This window comes from Oryctolagus cuniculus, chromosome 8, assembly GCF_964237555.1.
Source record: "Oryctolagus cuniculus chromosome 8, mOryCun1.1, whole genome shotgun sequence".
Classification (NCBI taxonomy): domain Eukaryota; kingdom Metazoa; phylum Chordata; class Mammalia; order Lagomorpha; family Leporidae; genus Oryctolagus; species Oryctolagus cuniculus.
Window position 1 is genome coordinate 130729900 of NC_091439.1, and position 20625 is coordinate 130750524.

The 20625-nt window shown below is 40.9% G+C and overlaps 1 pseudogene; it reads right to left on the reverse strand.

Moving 5' to 3' along the window:
- Positions 1-2494: 2494 nt before the first annotated feature.
- LOC138843353 (probable ATP-dependent RNA helicase DDX60) lies at positions 2495-20235 on the reverse strand (annotated as a pseudogene).
- Positions 20236-20625: the final 390 nt, after the last annotated feature.

Below are 20625 nucleotides of genomic sequence, written 5' to 3' on the forward strand. Positions count from 1 at the left end.
ATGGCTACACCTGCTTTTTTTTTTGTTTCTGTTGGCATGGAATATCTTTTTCCAACCTTTCACTTTCAGTCTGCATGCATCTTTGTTAGAGAGATGTGTTCTTTGAGCCAGTCAGCCAATCGGTGTCTTCTAACTGGACAGTTCAGGCTATTAACGTTTAATGTGACTATTGATACGTAGTGACTTTGCCCTGACATTTTCCCGGAGATATTTTCTAGTATATGCTTTGAGCTTCCCATGCTCTTTTACTGGTAGGTGTTCTTCCTTTACCTTCTTTCATATTGATGGCCGTGTTTCTGAGTGTAGCACATCTTTAAGTATCTTTTGCAGGGCCGGATGAGTGGCCACAAATTCTTTCAATTTCTGTTTGCTATGAAAGGTCTTTATTTCACCTTCATTCACAAATGAAAGCTTAGCAGGATATAATATTCTGGGCTGGCAATTTTTCTCCTCTTAGCACCTGTGCTATGTCTCGCCATTCCCTCCTAGCCTGTAGTGTTTCTGATGAGAAGTCTGCTGTGAGTCTGATTGGAGATCCTCTGAGAGTAATCTGACATTTCTCCCTTGCACATTTTAGGATCTTTTCTTTACGGTTCACTGTGGTGAGTTTCATTACAACGTGTTGTGGTGAGGATCTCTTTTCATCATGTTTACTGGGGGTTCTATGAGCTTCCTGTACTAGGATGTCTCTGTCCTTCTCCAAACCCGGAATGTTCTCTGCTAGTATCTCACTAAAAAGGCCTTCTAATCCTTTCTCCCGCTCCATGCCTTCAGGAACTCCGAGAACCCAAATGTTGGTTTTTTTAATAGTATCCTGTAGATTCCCAACAATATGTTTTAGATTTCTAATTTCCTCTTCTTTTCTTTGGTTTGACTGTATCCTTTCCTGTTCTCTGTCTTCTAAGTCCGATATTCTCTCTTCTGCTTCACCCATTCTGTTTTTAAGGCTCTCTAATGTGTTTGTCATTTGATCTATTGAGCTCTTCATTTCATTTTGATTTCTCTTCACTATCACACTTTCCTGTTCTACTAGTTTCTGCATTTCATTTTGATTCTTCCTTAAAATTTCATTTTCACGAGAGAGATTTTCAATCCTGTCCAATAAGGATTTCTGTAGTTCAAGGATTTGCTTTTGAAAACTTCTAGATGTTCTTATCATAAATTTTTTGAAATCCATATCTTGCATTTCTTCTATCTCATCATCTTCATAATCTTGGCTTGGGGTGTTTTGTTTATTTGGAGGTGTCATAGTGTCATCGTTGATCTTGTTCCCTCGATTTCTGTGTTTGTTGCTTGGCATGGTTAATTCTTTTTCCCTCACTGTGAGGTGTTTTTTTTTTTTATACTATGTCCGTGTTAAGTGGACTGCCTGCTGTTGGAGGAGCCTTGGAGGCTTGAGATGGGTGTTTCCTGAGAGCTCTGCTTGGTTCTTCAGGGTTACAGGTGTGCAATGGTGACACCCTCAGGTTATGCATGGTAAATCTCTATTTATTTATTTATTCATTTATTTATTTTATTTTATTTTATTTTATTTTATTTTTTATTCAGGAGGTAAGTAATACTGCACGGCTGAGCAGAATGGATGGTATTTAGCTTCCAATCTCTGGCTTCTACCCAAAGAGTCTGTGCATGCTCCTTTTCTCCTGCGGACTCCCACTGGGTTGCCTAGGCTACTGAATTGTAGCCTTAACTCTCCCCTTTTATTATGTATATCCCAGCTCTTTGTCTCTTGCTCTCCTTTGCAAGGTTGGCGGAGAGAGGAAATTGTCTGTACCAGTACGCCCCCACCTTTTTTTTTTTTTCCCCTTCTCTCCTGTAGTCAGTCTGGGGAACTTTTCCGCTTCAAAGCCCGCTTCCCTCTAAAATTCTGTCCGCTGTTTCCCTGCCAATGTCTCCGGTTACTGAGTTCACCTCCCCTTCCAGCGCCGATGTGTGGACTCGGAGCCCTGGGCGTTCCTCCTCTCCCCGCTGGTGTCTCTGTCACATCGACTCCCCTTCCCACACTGGCGCTCAGACTCTGCGGCTCCCGCGGTTCGGCTTCCGTGCGGTGGGCAACTCTGCTCTCCCAGTAGGTCCTCTGAGTCACAGCCACTAGCTCCGGAAGAGTTTCCTCTGCAATTTTTTCCTGATCCTTTTTTCTGAGGCTACCGTAACTCTGCTTTTATTAAACTAAATTTTCCCGGACTATCGGTGCGTGCCCTCACTATTCCACCATCTTCATCTTCTTCTTTATTAATATTAAGTGGCTAGCTGGCTATTCATATCTGTTAGGAATAAGTTCCATTCATCTTCAATCACTACACTATGACACTTCAGAAAGTTCATGGAAACTGTAATTAAAAGGTAAGTTTCACTGCAAAACAAACTGACATCTATTCATACAAGGGGTCTTCAAGAAGATCATGGAGAATGCATATTAGTAAAAAACAAAGCATTCATATACAAATCTGCACTTATGCATCCCAAAGACTAACTGGAGCATGAAGAAGTAACTCTAGTGAATGATGGCAAAATTTTGTTGCTGGGAAAAAAAGCAGAAAGAGGTTACATCAAAGTACAAGTATTGCAGTATTTTATTATCTTACCATTGAATGAGAAAACACCTTCTTAAACTTTTTCACACAGGGAGGAAGATATCTCTTTCCAAAAATATGTGCTAAAACCACCACCAAGGTTTCCATCACATCTTCAGAAAATGTCTTTTTGCCTGTATTTTGTTATTTAAAAAAAGTTTAATTTTTCAAAAGCTTAGAGAACAAATGTAATGTGTAAGACACAGCTGAAAACTTACTTCCTATGAATTTGGTGACTTTTTTTAACAAACTACACCAGCATTTCACAATATTGTAGGCTAACTGATGGCATCTTGCTACAAAATGCTTTGCATCCTCCTACCCACTCTTACCTGTAGAAGCCTGGTGGTCAATGAGCGATGGTTGCCCCTACTCTGTAACTGCCCTGGGATTCCCTCACTGGCTCCAAGTCTTCCCTTTGCTTCTCTGTCTCCATTCTACTCATTTTTTTTCTACCTTGGTGCAACCCCTGCCAAGGAACAAAGGCCCGAAGCTGCTTGCTAAACTCCTCGTCTGCCCTTCCAGGCCCTGTGTGACATGAATCTGCACCCACTCTCTCTTTGGTGCACGTTACAGAAAGAACTCGCACCTGCTCCTCTTGACAGGCCTTTGCTGCCAATATTGCTTTTCCCCTGGAATATTTATTCCCCATGTTTTCTTATGCCCAAACCCTCGCAATACACTAGGGACTAAATCTCTTAGAGGGAAAGCCTATGTGAAATTCCCGATATTTGATCTGCTCCAACATTTTTCAGAGGGCCATGGTCTCACTGGGAGCATGATGGATGAAGGAGCTGAATGACAGGCACTCATGAGAGACTAGGAAACAGGCTACAACTACCTTGCAGTATCAGAGAAATGCCGTGCAGAGTGAGGCTTTCAAATTTGATTTCTATACATTGTTAGCATCATGTGAAAGTTGTTCCCAGCCTTCAAATTGCTTTAGCATTATGAGACCCTCTACGCAATATTTATAACATAAGTAAAATTCATGACTGTTTCTTGAAAAAAAAAAAAACAGGTTCACATGGATCAAAGGCTTTATGATTTGATTTATTAGTAGTGTTAAGATATCATGGGCTAGCACTGTGGCCTGAAGTGCTGGCATCCCTTATGGGCGCCGGTTCAAGTCCTGGCTGCTCCACTTCCGATCCAGCTCTCTGCTATGGACTGGGAAAGCAGTAGAAGATGACCCAGGTCCTTCAGCTCCTGCACCCACGTGGGAGAACTGGAAGAAGCTCCTGGCTCCTGGCTTCAGATCGTCCCAGCTCTGGCCATTGCAGCCAACTGGGGAGTGAACCAGCAGATGGAAGACCTCTCTCTCTCTCTTTGCCTCTCCTCTCTCTGTGTTACTCTGACTTTCAAATAAATAAATAAATACTTTTTAAAAAGATATATACTACCATATCATCTTAATTATTTCTGTACTATTTTGATAAAAGTTGATGTTTCCAAAAATAAAATAGAACAACAGGTAACTAACTGTATATTCTAGCCTTAGCTGCCTGCATTTGTGTTTGGATCACACCATTCTATTTCCCTCTTTACCTTACAGCATTGTGTTGCACTTATAGAAAAGGGAAAAATTAATTTAAAATTATAGTAAAGGAAATCATTACAGATGACAATGTTTTATGTAAATAACTTCCAAAAATTTTCTAGTAGAATAATGCTTATTGTCTTTAACAAAGCTAAAGGTTATAATTTCTTAAAATTTAAAAGTATATTAAATAATCATTAAGAATCATATTTATATTATGATTCTCTATACATACAAAATTCAGATGCTAATAATATTTTATAAACATATTTAATTTTGTAAAATGAGAAGAAAAACCTTCAAGATACATTAGGAGAATGGGCAATCAGAAAATGGCCTACCAAGATGCATGCTTAGCCTAGCAATTAAGATGCCTACATCTTGAGCCGGCGCCGTGGCTCAATAGGCTAATCCTCCACCTTGCGGCGCCGGCACACCGGGTTCGAGTCCCGGTTGGGGCGCCGGATTCTGTCCCGGTTGCCCCTCTTCCAGGCCAGCTCTCTGCTATGGCCAGGGAGTGCAGTGGAGGATGGCCCAGGTGCTTGGGCCCTGCACCCCATGGGAGACCAGGAAAAGCACCTGGCTCCTGGCTCCTGCCAGGATCAGCGCGGTGCGCCGGCTGCAGCGGCGGCCATTGGAGGGTGAACCAACGGCAAAAAGGAAGACCTTTCTCTCTCTGTCTCTCTCTCTCACTGTCCACTCTGCCTGTCAAAAAAAAAAAAAAAAAAAGATGCCTACATCTCATATGGGGGTACCCAGGTTTAAAACTCAGATCCAGCTCTTACTTCCTGCTAATGCAGACCCTGGGAACCAGTGGTGATGGCGCAAGTGATTGACTGGGTTCTTCCCACCCACATGAGAGACGTGGATTGAGTTTCCAGCTCCCAACTTTGACCTGACCCAGGACCAGCTACTGTGGACATTCGGAAAGCAAATCAGTGGAAGATTTCTCTTGGTCTACTCGCTCATTCATTCATTCATTCATTCATCCTCTCTCTCTCTTTTCCCTCCTCCCCTCTCTCTCTCTCCTCCCATCTCTCCCTTCTTCCCTCCTTCCCTGTCTCTCCCCCTTTTTCCCCCTGTCCCTCCCTCCCTCTCAATCTTTTAAAGATGGCACACCATCAAAAGCAAATGTAGTTCTGGGGAACGTGCAGGTATATGTGAAGCAGTCGTACGGGATGTCAGTGTGTGTACATGTACAATGTAAGGGGTAGGAGTTGGGAAAAGGATATCTGCTCACCATCTACGATGACTGGAACACACAGCTTCTGAAACAGACCTTTCACCAGCATGCTTATTAAAGCAAAGTTTGAAGGTTCATGGTAGTGCAGGTGGGACACAAGGCCAGCATATCCAATGGGAACACATTCTTGATTCACATATCCCTGTGAATCAATTTAACAATTTAGCTTCAGTCCCCAGATCTCAGAAATACCCAACAGGTAAGTCATCAATTAAGATTTCGGTAGTAAAGTTAATTACATGTACAAACACTTTAGTGAAAACAGGTTTAAATCTTACCTCTCTGACCAAGAATTGCAAAGAATATATGAAGTAAAATTTTAACATGCACTTGACCTTTGGTCGCTTGAAGGATATCAAGGAATACTGGAGCAGTGACAATGCCTATGCACACATGTCAAAATACCAAAGTTAGACAGCTAGCTATAAAGTGTGAGATATCACTAATGACTTTGTTATATTATATACTCTAAATAATTATTACAGATATGCCATAAGTTTTACATTCTCTGTGTATGAATAAAACATAATAGGAAGAAAAATTTACTGGGAGAGATGAACAATGACAACTTCACTCATAACCACTGAGAAATAAATGTAAGCTTATGAATATATAAAACTAAGAGTTAGGAACATTCCAGTATTTAGTACATTTTCAACCATTAATTCTTTGAAAATTTACTTTTAAAATGTTCTAGGCCAGATATATTTACTGAAAAATTTTTCTCATATATTCAGAGTGTATTTATAGTCATGGACTTAATTTGTCATGTGTACAGAAGTTACCACCATGTTCTTGTGTGAAGGAAAGGCACTAAGACAAGAATCAAATGTTGCTAAGAGTTTGCGTACTGCACATTGTGATTTTATTCCCTCCAAGATACCTAACAGGCGAGGCTTACTTTAGACTTGAGCTAAGATGATTATGTCTGTTAGAGAGGGTAGAGACTGTACCTTTGCTTTGGCATCCTCTTTGTCATCTGCTTTGGCAACCAACAGCATGAGTCTGAGAACCACGGTGATGTTTAGGGGAAACTGACCCTTCAGCTTGGGCACATCAGACTTCAAGAGCCAGTCTATCTTGGGTAATGGAATATCATAGAAGATCACACTTCCTATAAGATCTTCTCCATGCCTTCCTGCATGCCCAGACATCTAAAGAGATGACCACAAAACTTATGCAAGTTCAAATCCTAGCACTGTAAATAATGTCTCACTTTCCTATACCATGTGGAACATTAAACATTTGAAAATAAATCTTCAATGAGTTTTTTGTTTCTTGGTATATTGATGTTGTCAAATCTTGCAGAATTATTTTATTTTATAGATATATTTTTATAGATACATTTTAAAGTCCAGTGTTAAGACAGTATTGCCTCTTTCTTAAAAATAAATGGAGTACCAACTCCTGTGTTTAAAGATCATGATCTGGGGTCGGTGCTGTGGTTTAACTAGGTTGGGCTGCCTGCAGTGCCAGCATCCCATATGGGTACCACTTGGAGTCCTGGATGCTCCCCTTCAGATCCAGCTCCCTGCTCATGGCCTGAGAAAGCACTGGAAGATGGCTCAAGTGCTTGGGTCCCTGCACCCATGTTGGAAACGTGGAAGAAGCTCCCCAGCTCCTGGCTTCAGATTGGCCCAGCTCCTGCCTTTGGGTCCATCTGGGGAGTGAACCAAACAATGAAAGACCCCCCCCCCGCCTCTCTCTGTCTATAACTCTGTCTTTCAAATAAGTAAATAAATCTTTAAATAAATAAATAAAGATCATGATGTTAGGGAAGGCATTTGGTGTAGGATGCTTGGGATGCCTGACACCTAGATTGGAGTGCCTGGGTTCAAGCACCAGCTCTGGTCCCTTTCCCAGCTTCCTGGAAGGCAGCAGGTGGCAGCTCAAGTAGTCAGGTTCCTATCATTCACACTGGAAATCCGGACTGAGTTCCTGACTCCTGACTTGAGCCTGGCCTAGCCCCAGCCACCGTAGGCATCTGAGGAATGAACCAGTGGGTGGGAAACCTCTTTGTCTCTTTTTTCCTTCCTCTCTCATTTCTCTCTCTCTGCCTATAAAATTAAATTAAAATCATGGCCTTTAAAGCAGGCACAATTTCTGATTTACCAACGTAGTTCCAGAAACAAGCCTGAAATCAAAACCTTAGAGACACTTATCATATAATTATTGGTGGCTGGCATGAATTGGGTGCTCAAAGATGTAGTTACTTCCCTCCAATATTATTTTTGTTTATGTTCAAGAATATTTATCAAATTGAGAATATCTTCAGGAAAACTAAGCTACTGACCTAATATATTTTAAAAGGTTTTTAAGTGTAATAATATTCATTAATATACATATATAAAAACTCAGTTTCAAATATTTTTATGGCCACCAAATATTTCAGAACAAATGGCTTTTCCTGGCATACTGAATGAGCATTTCAGATACCTGTATATAGAACCGTAACAGAAGGCATGTATTATAAATACCTGTCAAAAGTTCAGAGCATCCAAATAAACAGAGTCTTCTGTAAAAACAACGGTTTTACAGGGCATATTAATTCCCAAAGCAAGGGATGATGTAGCTGTCACTACCTATGATGGAAAGCAAAAAAAATAAAAAATTGGGAAAACATATTTAATGTAGCATACACAGATGCATACGTAGTAAGTATTGACCAAATTAAATCCCCTTACATTATTTTTCTTGAGTAAAAGTGCAATGTTAAGACAGTATTGCAAAACATCAAACTCTATGCTTGCTTTTGGAATAGACAGCTCTATATCCCACTTGGATGTTCATTCATTCTCATATTCTTGCTGAACATTACAATTATACAGCATTTTCCAGGTAACAAAATGATACAAAATCAAAGCCATTCAGTAAGCATTCAGTGTTACTGTCTGTGTGTGTTTGGCATGAATAAGAGCAATATGTTATACAAGGAGTTTATTTTCATGTTAAAAGATTTCCAAGAACAGAAAATAGTAAATGAAAAAAAGTTAGACTAAGCAGGAAGCAAGTCATAATAAGCATGACAAAACCATTCTAAGACGTTTAGATTGTAAAAGAAAGGTAACATGATATAATTAATAATTACAAGATTGATTTGGCAGCTCTGGGAGTAAATAATTTTAGGAGGTGATTACCAAAAGTAGAAGTCTGACAGAATGCTTTTAGATTATTCTAGACAAGATATTACGACATCATTGAACAGGAAATATTCCTAGTGGAGAGATGTGGGCTGTACATGCATGTGTGTGCATGTGTGTGTGTGTATGTGTGCGCGTGTGTGTGTGTGTGTGAGAGAGAGAGAGAGAGTTGATAAGCACTTGCCGATGTATTCTAGTTGTTTGAATGTGGAAGATAAGGAAAAAGCACTGGGTTCCATGTCCCTGAGTTCTGTATCTGTGAATTCAACCAACCAAAGACTGGAAATATTTGGACAAAAAAGTGTACTGAACACTTACAGACTTTTTTTTCTGTCATTATTTTCTAAATAATATACTGTAGCAACTACTTACATACAATACATTGCACTAAGTAATGTAAGTAACCTAGAGACACAGAGGATACGCATTGGTTCAATGCCAAAGCTATGCTGTCTTATATAAAAGACTAGAGCACTGATGGATTTTGGTATCTGTGCAAGTCCTAGAATCAATCCCTTGAAGATACCAAGGGGTTCATATTACTTAGAGAAAGGTGAATATACTGCTGGAAACTGTCTTATCTCAAACCTACCTAAGGTTGCTCAGATACATTTTTGTTTCTCATGTAGCCTTTTCTTCTCTTGAAAATAAACATAGTTAAGGTTATACATTTTCCTCCAACTACTAGCTTAGCTGCATCACAGAAGTTTGTCTATACAGCATTTTATTTGCCTAGCAAATAAATAAATTTTCTGGGGCTGGCACTGTGGTGTAGCAGGTAAAGCTGCCACCTGCAGTGCTGGCACCCCATATGGGCGCCGGTTCGAGTCCCGGCTGCTCCTCTTCCAATCCAAATCTCTGCTATGGCCTGGGAAAGCAGTAGAAGATGGCCCAAGCACTTGGGCCCCTGCACCCACGTGAGAGACCCAGAAGAAGCTCCTGGCTCCTGGCTTCAATAAGCGCAGCTCCAACCAGTGCGGCCAACTGGGGAGTGAACCAGCAGATGAAAGACCTCTCTCTCTCTGCCTCTCCTTCTCTCTCTTTGTAACCCTGAGTTTCAAATGAATAAATAATTCTTTAAAAATAAATAAATAAATAAATTCTCTTATTTCCATTATTAGTTCTCCTTTAGCCCATTAATTTACTCTTAATTTTCACACTGCAGTTTATACAGTTATCTTTCTGGATCACTGAGGAATGATTGGGCTATCTGAACAAAGAATGGACTTTAGGGGCTGAGATTGTGGCTCAGCAGGTTAAGCTGCCACCTGAGGTGCCTGCATCCCATAGGAGAGCAAGTTTGAGCTCTGGCTGTTCCATTGCCTACCCAGCCTCCTGCTAAAGTGCCTGGAAAAACAGTGGAAAACGGCCAAGTACTTGGGCCCCTGACACCCATGTGGGAGACCCAGATGGAGTTCCTGGTTCCTGACTTCACTCTGGCCCACTGTGGCCACTGTGGTCATTTAGGGAGTGAATCAATAGAGGTAAGATTTCCCCCTCTATGTGTGTGTGTGTGTGTGTGTGTGTGTGTGTGTGTAACTGTCTTTAAAATAAGTAAATTCTTCGAAAAAAGAATGCCCTTTCTGGGCTGCACAGGTGTTCCTTCAGATAGATGTTCCTGGTGCATGTTGTCTCTCTCCTCCTTTATAGTCCTCTTCCACCAATCCCAACTCTGCTACCCACACGCCGAGTACGCTGCTCTCCTCCAATCAGGAGCAGGTCCTGCAGCTTGTTGGTTGAACTGGAGGCAGCTGTGTAGAAGCTGTTTCCTCCTCTCCCAGCGCCATATTGTGGGAGAGCAGATGCATAGAATAAGTCTTAATTCCAGTAACTTAGTCTAGTCTGAGTTGCTCCCCACAACTCAGAAACACAGAAACACGGTCATCAATATGAAAGAAGGTAAAGGAAGAACACCTATCAGTAAAAGAGCATGGGAAGCTCAAAGCATATACTAGAAAATATCTCCGGGAAAATGTCAGGGCAAAGTCACTATGTATCAATAGTCACATTAAATGTTAATGGACTTAACTCTTCAGTTAAAAGACACTGATTGGCTGATTGGCTTAAGGAACAAAACCCAACTATTTGTTGCCTACAAGAAACACATCTTTCTAACAAAGATGCATGCAGACTGAAAGTGAAAGGTTGGAAAAAGATATTCCATGCCAACAGAAACAAAAAAAAAGCAGGTGTAGCCATATTAATATCAGACAAAATAAACTTTAATACAAAAACTGTTAAGAGAGACAAAGAGGGACACTATATAATGATTAAGGGTTCAATTCAACAGGAAGATGTAACTATTATAAATGTATATGCACCTAATTACAGGGCACCGGTCTATTTAAAAGATATGTTAAGGGACTTAAAGGGAGACTTAGATTCCAATACAATAGTACTGGGGGACTTCAATACTCCACTCTCAGAAATTGACAGATCAATAGGACAGAAGATCAACAAGGAAACAGCAGATTTAATCGACACTATTGCCCAAATGGATCTAACAGATATCTACAGAACTTTCAATCCTACATCTAAAGACTTCACATTCTTCTCAGCAGTGCATGGAACCTTCTCTAGGATTGATCACATACTAGGCCATAAAGCAAGTCTCAGCAAATTTAAAAGAATTAGAATCATACCATGCAGCTTCTCAGACGACAGTGGAATGAAGCTGGAAATTAGCAACTCAGGAAACCCCAGAAAGTATGCAAACACATGGAGACGGAACAATATGCTCCTGAATGAACACTGGGTCATTCAAGAAATCAAAAGAGAAATCAAAAACTTTCTGGAAGTAAATGAGAATAACAACACAACATATCAAAACTTATGGGATACAGCAAAAGCAGTATTGAGAGGCAAGTTTATAGCAATAAGTGCCTATATCAAGAAATTGGAAAGACACCAAATAAATGAGCTTTCAGCGCATCTCAAGGACCTAGAAAAACTGCAGCAAACCAGAAAAATCTAGTAGGAGAAGAGAAATAATTAAAATCAGAGAAGAAATTAACAGCATTGATTCCAAAAAAAAATTACAAAAAATCAGCCAAGTGAAGAGCTGGTTTTTTGAAAAAATAAACAAAATTGACACCCTACTGGACCAACTAACCAAAAAAAGAAGAGGAAAGACCCAAATCAATAAAATCAGAGATGGAAAAGGAAACGTAACAACAGACACCACAGAAATAAAAAGAATCATCAGAAATTACTACAAGGAATTGTGTGCCAGTAAACAGGGAAAGCTATCAGAAATGGATAGATTCTTGGACACATGCAATCTACCTAAATTGAACCATGAAGACATAGAAAACCTAAATAGACCCATAACAGAAACAGAAATTGAAACAGTAATAAAGGCCCTCCCAACAAAGAAAAGCCCAGGACCAGATGGATTCACTGCTGAATTCTACCAGACATTTAAAGAAGAACTAATTCCATTTCTTCCCAAACAATCAAAAGAACAATCGAAAAAGATGGAATCCTCCCAAACTCTTTCTATGAAGCCAGCATCACCTTAATCCCTAAGCCAGAGAAAGATGCAGCACTGAAAGAAAATTATAGACCAATATCCCTGATGAACATAGACGCAAAAATCCTCAATAAAATTCTGGCCAATAGAATACAACAACACATCAGAAAAATCATCCACCCAGACCAAGTGGGATTTATCCCTGGTATGCAGGGATGGTTCAACATTCGCAAATCAATCAATGTGATTCACCACATTAACAGACTGTAGAAGAAAAACCATATGATTATCTCAATTGATGCAGAGAAAGCATTCGATAAAATTCAACACCCTTTCATGATGAAAACTCTAAGCAAATTGGGTATAGAAGGAACATTCCTCAATATAATCAAAGCAATTTATGAAAAACCCATTGCCAGCATCCTATTGAATGGGGAAAATTGGAAGCATTTCCACTGAGATCTGGCATCAGGCAGGGATGCGCACTCTCACCACTGCTATTTAACATAGTTCTAGAAGTTTTAGCCAGAGCCATCAGACAAGAAAAAGAAATTAAAGGAATACAAATTGAGAAGGAAGAAGTCAAACTATCCCTCTTTGCAGACGATATGATTCTTTACTTAGAGGATCCAAAGAACTCTACTAAGAGACTATTAGAACTCATAGAGGAGTTTGGCAAAGTGGCAGGATATAAAATCAATGCACAAAAATCAACAGCCTTTGTATACACAAGCAATGCCACGGCTGAGAAAGAACTGCTAAGATCAATCCCATTCACAATAGCTACAAAAACAATCAAATACCTTGGAATAAACTTAACCAAGAATGTTAAAGATCTCTACAACGAGAATTACAAAATCTTAAAGAAAGAAATAGAAGAGGATACCAAAAAATGGAAAAATCTTCCATGCTCATGGATTGGAACAATCAACATCATCAAAATGTCCATTCTCTCAAAAGCAATTTATAGATTCAATGCAATCCCAATCAAGATACCAAAGACATTCTTCTCAGATCTAGAAAAAATGATGCTGAAATTCATATGGAGGCACAAGAGACCTCAAATAGCTAAAGCAATCTTGTACAACAAAAAGCTAGAGGAATCACAATACTAGATTTCGGGACATACTACAGGGCATTTGTAATCAAAACATCATGGTACTGGTACAGAAACAGATGGATAGACCAATGGAACAGAATTGAAACACCAGAAATCAACCCAAACATCTACAGCCAACTCATACAGCTCAAGAATTTCAATTAAAAAAACCAATCCAACCAGGAAATGGGAAAGGATGTGAATAGGCATTTTTTTAAGAGAGGAAATTCAAATGGCCAACAGACACATGACAATATGCTCAAGATCACTAGCCTTCAGGAAAAGGCAAATCAAAATCACAGTGAGGCTTCACCTCACCCCTGTTAGAACAGCTCTCATACAGAAATGAACAAACAAGAAATGCTGGCAAGATGTAGGGGAAAAGGTACCCTGGTCCACTGTTGGTGGGAATGTAAACTGGTGCAGCCACTGTGGAAGACAGTATGGAGATACCTCATAAATCTAAATATAGACCTACCATATGGCCCACCCATCCCTCTCGGGAACTAACCTAAGGGAAATGAAATCAGCATATCAAAGAGTTATTGCTACCCCCATGTTCATTGCAGTACAATTCACAATAGCTAAGATATGGAGTCAACCTAGATGTCCATCATCTGTTGACTGGATAAAGAAAGTATGATGCACATACACTATGGAGAACTACTCAGCTGTAAAATAAAATGAAATCTTTTGCAACAAAGTAGACACAACTAGAACCACTATACTTAGTGAAATATGGCAGTCCCAAAAAACTGATATTACATGTCTTCCCTGATATGAGGTAACTAACAGAGTACCTGAAATGTAATGTATTATAGAGAAATAGACATTTTGAAACTTGATGATTGTTTATAGCCTTGTCTCTTCCATTCAGGAACAGTGTTTTTGGGGCTTTTTTTTTCTTTTTGTTTTTCTCCATACTATTTGTTGAAATCTTTAACTTAGTGTAACCTTAACCATATGATCATTAAGTAAACTGAAAACAGACCTTTGTAAAAACTAAGAGTGGGAATGTGGATGGGTAGGAGGGTCAAGGGGAAGTGCCTCTATGTTCCTAAATCTGTATATATGAAATACATGGAACTTGTATAATTTAAATAAAATTTTTGCAAAACTGAAACAAAAAAAGGTTTAGAAATTAAGAAATGTGTTGCTAGATAACTCCTAGACACAAAATAAATCATGATGAAAATAAAAAGTCATTCTAAACTGAATTATTAAAAGAAAGAATGGTTACTGGCTGGCGCCATGGCTCAACAGGCTAATCCTCCGCCTAGAGGCACCGGCACACGGGGTTCTAGTCCCGGTCAGGGTGCCAGATTCTGTCCTGGTTGCCCCTCTTCCAGGCCAGCTCTCTGCTATGGCCCGGGAGTGCAGTGGAAGATGGCCCAACTGCTTGGGCCCTGCACCCCATGGGAGACCAGGAGAAGCACCTGGCTCCTGGCTTCGGATCAGCATGGTGTGCCGGCCGCAGCAGCCATTGGAGGGTGAACCAATGGCAAAGCAAGACCTTTCTCTCTGTCTCTCTCTCTCTCTCACTGTCCACTCTATCTGTCAAAAAAAAAAAAAACAGTTACTAAAGCAGTACTTTATGTATAAACTTCAGTGCTTGTGCATGTATTAATAAAGAACAACTGAATTCAAATTACAGGTCATCTTCCTAATTCTGCAGCCTCCCTATTTTAAATTTGCTTGTTTGGTTTGCTCATTTGTAGTTTGCTTCTTATTTCCTTCCCATTAGTTTGCATCAAAATAGTGCTAACTAGAAGTTAAATCAGCAATAGAGCAAATATGACTAATCTTGCCCTGTACATACCTGGTGACAGGTAAAGAGAAAGTACCTACAAAACAAATTAGTTCTGCAGCCAGAATTGAAGCACAGTGGGTTAAGCTACCACCTGGGACACTGGCAGCCCACAATAAAGCACTACTTCAAGCCCTGACTCTCGGCTTCCAATGCAGCTCACTGCCAATGTGCCTGGGAAGGCAGCAGTAGATGACCCATGGACTTGGACCCTTCCCACTCATGTAGGAGACCCAGATGGAGTTCCTGGGTTCAGGCTTCAGCCTGGCCCTGCCCTAGCCTTGCAGTTACTTGGGGAGTAAACCAGATAAAAGATCTCTGTCGCTTCCCCTCTCTGACTCTGCCTGTCAGATAAACAAGTAAATCTTTTTTTTGTTTGTTTTTTAAAGATTTATTTATTTGAAAGTCATTTATTTATTTTTATATTTACTTATTTATTATTTATTTATTTGAAAGTCAGAGTTACACAGAGAGAGGAGAAGCAAAGAGAGAGAGAGAGAGAGAGGTCCTCCATCCAATGGTTCACCCCTCAAATGGCTGCAATGGCCAGAGCCACACCGAACCGAAGCCAGGAGCCAGGAACCTCTTACAGGTCTTCTGCACAGGTAAAGGGGCCTAAGGACTTGGGCCATCTTCCATCACTTTCCCAAGCCACAGCAGAGAGCTGGATCAGAAGTGTAGGAGCTGGGTCTCGAACCAGCACCCAAGTGGGATGCCAGCACCTCAGGTCAAGGCCTTAACCCACTGCACCACAGCACTGGCCAAACAAGTAAATCTTTTCTTTAAAAAGGTAGTTTGGGGTCAGTGCCGTGGCACAAAGTGTTAACTCCCTAGCCTGAAGTGCTGGCATCCCATATGGGTGCTGGTTTGAGTCCCGGTTGCTCCTCTTCCGATCCAGCTCTCTGCTATGGCCTGGGAGAGCAGTGGAAAATGGCCCAAGTCCTTGGGCCCTGTACTCACGGGGGGGACAGGGAGGAGGCTCCTGGCTCCTGGCTTCAGATTGGCACATCTCTGGCCATTGCGGCCAATTGGGGAATCAACCATTGGAATGATGACCATCTCTCTCTCTGCCTCTGCCTCTCCTTTCTCTTTGTAACTCTGACTTTCAAATATATAAATCTTTTTTTTTTTTTTAAAAAAAGGTAGTTTATGGGTCCAGTGCCATGGTGCAGTAGGTTAATCCTCTGCCTGCAGTGCTGGCATCCCATATGTGTGCCAGTTCTAGTCCCAGCTGCTCCACTTCTGATCCAGCTCTCTGCTGTGGCCTGTGAAAGCAGTAGAAGATGTCCCAAGTCCTTGGGCCCCTGCACTTACTTGGGAGACCAGGAAGAAGCACCTGGCTCCTGGCTTCGGATCAGCACAGCTCCAGCCATTGCAGCCATTTCGGGAGTGAACCAATAGAAAGAAGACCTTTCTCTCTGTCTCTCCCTCTCACTGTCTGTAATTCTACCTCTCAAATAAATAAAACCTTTTAAAAAAGGGTAGTTTGTTCACTCATAAATTTCTTTGCCTAATAAAAAATCAGAAATTCTTTTCTATTAGTTATTGGTGTGTCCAACAGTTTCTGGAATCATTTTTTTCTCTGTCACCATTATATTTTCTTTTATAAAAATTATTTCTTTATGTTATTTATTTGAAAGGGAGAGAGGGAAGAGTGATCTTCCACCTGTTGGTTCTCTCCTAAAATGCCTGCAAAAGCCACAGCTGGGCCAGGCCAAAGCCAGGAGTCTGAAACTCAATCCAGGTCTCTCTCATCAGGGAGAGGGACCCATGTACCTGAGCCATCAGCAGATGCCTCGTAGGGTGGGGGCTTTAGCAGGAAGATGGACTTCGGAACGGAGGACTCGAACCCAGGCACTCTGATATGAGACACAAGCATCTCAAGTGGCATCTAAATCACTGTACCCAACACCTACCACCTATATTCTGCATGTGGATTCAATCCAGAACTTATCAGTAAACCCTTCTATAAACAACTTATATTTATTTTAGTAACTAACCATATGAATGCCATCTTTATTAAAGTACATACGGTACATGTGGTCTTGGTTGACATAAAATATTCTGTTGAGATAAAAGGAATAAAAAGCACATACCTCAAATATGACATAGCACATTCTTTCCATTTCTGATAATGAGGTGATAGCAAGAGTATTTCCAAACACTGAGGCATTGTTACTAATATCTGTTTTTTTTTTAAAAAAAAGCTGTTTTAATTTCCAAACATTAATAAGAAATTTTATGACACACTATATTCATCTTGATATTTCCATGTTCAAAAAATATTTCATTAATGTAAAAGTAAAATGAATATGTACAACTGATCCCCACATATGCTGCCACTGATACACTCAAAAACAGGTAAGTTTATTTCATTAAGAAACATTCTCTTGGGGCTGGTGCTGTGATGTAGCAGGTAAAGCCACTACCTGAAGTGCCAGCATCCCATATGGGCACCAGTTCTAGTTTCGGCTGCTCCACTTCTGATTCAGCTCTCTGCTATGGCTTGGGGAAGCAGTAGAGGATGGCGCAAGTGCTTGGGCCCCTGTACCCATGTGGGAGACCAGGAAGAAGCTCCTGGCTCCTGGCTTCAGATCAGCACAGCTCCAGCCATTACGGCCAGTTGGGGAGCGAACCAGCAGATGGAAGAACTCTCTCTCTCTCCCTCTCCTCTCTCTGTAGAACTCTTTCAAGTAAATAAATAAACTTTTTTTAAAAAAAGAAATATTCTCTGTCACAGTATTCTGGGAATACAAAAGTCACCATGCCCTGTAACCATCACTACTAAAGAGGAAGTTGCTTCCTCAGGCTAAAATTTCAGAAAAGTAACACATTCTCTTTATGTAACATTTATGTAATGTAAACATTTAATAATTAATATTGAATTAAAATATCAGTGATCAAATTCTTAGATAAGAAAAATTATACAAACCATCTAGCCCAATATAAATACATCTATCAGGGTAGTTGTGGGTTTCATGATACCCCATTAAAACCCCACCATGTCTCCCGGAGTGCTACATTCACACTACGACTCATCATGTGGACAGCTGTGACGTACCTGACAGTTCAAGGTGTCGTGGCGGTAATCCCTTGTGAAAACTCCACACACCACTGAGCCTTTCAGCAGTGCTTTAGTAAACAAATTGTAGACAGTTCCCACCACCTGGTTAACCAGAGCCTGGAGTCACAAAAGACAGAGTGAGCAGCTACTCAGTAAACTATCAACAACACTGCAAAAAACTGGTTCAAGTAAACCCACGTCTGGAACCACTGATACGCAACAATGCAGTACCGAACTGGTAACAATTCTGCCCTAATAAGGCAACACCTCACAGCAAATCCTTCCACCGATTCCATTTAAGTTTTCTAAATGTTATATAATACAATGCAGTGCCTGTTGATGGGATGGCCAGCAACAAAAACACAAACAGTGGTTCCTCGTCCCGTCAGTGTAATGTGTGCTGATACAGGTAAAATTAGACGGCGCCTGTATTTTACAACGCTGTACAGTAATGGGTGCAGCACTGAAGCTCACTAAGCTTCCGCGTCCTCATCAGTGAAGGACGTGGCTTGTGGGACGCAGGGCCCCTCCCCACAGTGGCTTCCTCACAGTGCAGCTGTAAGCCTGGGAATTAAGTATTTTGCTAGGGAAAGTGAGAGGAAGGAGTGTACCCCAAAACCCCTTTCAAGACAAAAAGAATATTTTTTATTTCAGCAAGAGCCCTTTAACTCTACTTCACCCAGGCTGCTGCAAAGGAAGAAACCCACGGCCCCTGTAAGAATCCAGGGCTCTTCCATCAGGCACCTGCCCAACCCCAGAGCTGGTAAAACTGAGGGGAGAAGAGCCTCTCTCTCTCTCTCTCTCTCTCTCTCTCTCTCTCTCTCTCTCTCTCTCTCGTCTGTCCTCTCTTAAGTACACAAGCCTGGCACCAACACCAAATCATTCCCATTAGCAAGACTCTCAGAAGTGTCCAGCCCTGTCTTTTCACAAGTGCTGGCCCTAGGGAGATTTATGAGAGAACACTAATAAACAAATGCTTGTGAATGGCACATTTACGCATCATTATTCATGCCCAGACAGTACACTGGATGCTTGGTGTGCCTCGTCTCAGGTCACGCTCGGAACAACAGCATAAAGTAAGTGGTGCCGTGTCTCCTTGCAGGTGGAAAACATGCCAGGAAACTGGCCAAGGTCACACAGCACATGAGCACCCAAGCCCATGACTGTGTGACACTGGAGGCTGGCTCCTGCCATCGGATCAGTGCGGTGCAGCGCGCTGGCCATGGTGGACATTGGAGGGTGAACCAACAGCAAAGGAAGACTTTTCTGTCTCTCTGTCCACTCTGCCTGTCAAAAAATAAAAAATAAATAAAAACCCTCTAATACAGCAGAGGACAGTGCCACAGGTCTGTAGCCTGGCTCTTGGAGTTCTTTTTAGTTCAGATTAGGGAAACCTCATACTGATACGGAATTACCAAAACCTGCTGCTCTTTTCATTTCCATGTTTCATTAATTATGGTCAGTGAATGATTAAGGTGTAGAAAGGCAGTTTTTCAAAAATGAATGCAAATACATAATAGGATCCATGACACATCATGATGTATTATGAGTGACTGTGGTTGAACAATTGAACAACCCAAAAGCAACACTACTTAAAAAAAAAAAAAACAGTATATTTTTGCCAAATATACATCAGGCACCTATTTTGTTATGTGAATTATGTGGCTGCACAGAATTGGAGTGTATAGTTGGGTTCTTGTTTGTTTTGTTTTTGCTTTTGTTTTTTTTATTTGAGGGGCAAAGACACAGATAGACAAAGACAGGTCCCATCTGCTGGTTGACTCCCCAAATGCCTAGAAACTGGGAACTCAATCCAGGTCTTCCCTGTGAATGGCAGGATCCCAATCACTTGAGCTTTCACTGCTGCCTCCTAGTGTGCATTAGCAAGAGCTGGAGTCAGGTGCTGCATGTGACACCCAAGCACTATGGTTTGGGACATGGCATCCTGACCAATGGCTTCACAACCAGGTCAAACTGCTGCTTCTCAATGCATTGCTTCCCACACTCCATTTAAGAGAACCAGTGTATCTGTCACTCAACTGACTCTTCACTGCATTGCTTTATCTCTTGGGCCAAGACATGATTTACTTTTCTTGTCATTAAGTCGCTTTCTAGAACAACAGGCATTTTCAAAATTTGTCGCACACAATGAGGTCAGAACACACAGTTTCACCGAAGCGTCTTTGCCTTTCCATATGACAGATCTTTTAGAGAAATACCTGCCACGTGTCTGGTATAAAATGATGCACCCAGGGATCTGGATCACTTCTTTCTTCTCGGAACAAGTAAGGGCCCATGTGTGTTAACTGAAACCGAGCAGCTCCCATGTGAACTGAGTATTTAGAAATATCCTTCTCAGCACCTGACTCCTTCCCCTAAAATAAGTATGGTGCATTAGACCTTTGTACAACTTTACAATTCCTAACCTGGGCATGCAGGAATTATTCCCAATCCTGTTGTAGTTTGCTTTGCATCAATGAGATTATTGTTTCATGTTCTTTCAATAAACTGCAAATCTTAAAACTGGATAACCCAATTTTGGAGTTACCAGAGGGTAAAAGTGCCACTCAACTTAATATATCATTACAATGGCACAGGGAAAATTGAGGCTATATTCAGTATAATTTTTTAAATATCATTTTTATGGCAAGAACATGTTCCATGGCATATAAGTAAAAGACAATATA